We start from the raw sequence: 742 nt of genomic DNA on the forward strand, positions 1-742 counted from the left end.
CTGGTATTTTTGGCCCCTGTGTGACAGAGTGTTGGGCTGGATGGGCCATTGGCCTGATCCAACATTGGCTTCTCTTATATTCTTAATGCTGACCAACCTCATGTAATACTGGGGAGGTCCTATGAAGTGACCTTTATCCTTAATTCTCATGAAGAATGGTGGTCTTGGGAATCTGGGCTGCACGCACCCTGTAAGATTGCAGACAGGACGCTGGGGCCCGTTTTCTTTGTAATTACAACAGGGTAGCTGAAATTTTCTCCGTAAAACAGGATGAAAATATGAAACAATTTTAATACATTGCTGAGTATTCAACGTTGTATTCCCTCATGCTTTTGAGAAGCCATTTCCAAGACCCGTGTCAGCTTTCAAATTGAAATCTGTTTCATGACTGTTTTGTAGGTTTTTAAAAAGACTTAAGTAGTGAACATCCTCCTCGTTCCTTCTCCTTTGTTTTAAGTTCTTAGTTTCGAAAAGCATGTCCCTTCTATATGTAAGTGCATTAAAAAGAGTCTAGTGAAATATTTTAAAAAGGAACTCAAAATCCCTAATTGGTCAAGAAAGAAACGTATGTAATTGCATGTTAAGAAATGTACGATACCAAATTACATGTCAATCAGATACAGAAAATAAATCTCAATAAGTTCAAGTAGTTTCCATCCAAGAAAAGATGCTTGAAAGATCGTATCTATCAGGGGCTTACTAGCTAGCTGAAGGGGATCTTTCTCACCTTCCTATTCCTGCT

This window comes from Gekko japonicus, unplaced genomic scaffold (assembly GCF_001447785.1).
Source record: "Gekko japonicus isolate JY-2015 unplaced genomic scaffold, Gekko_japonicus_V1.1 scaffold2110, whole genome shotgun sequence".
NCBI lineage: Eukaryota > Metazoa > Chordata > Lepidosauria > Squamata > Gekkonidae > Gekko > Gekko japonicus.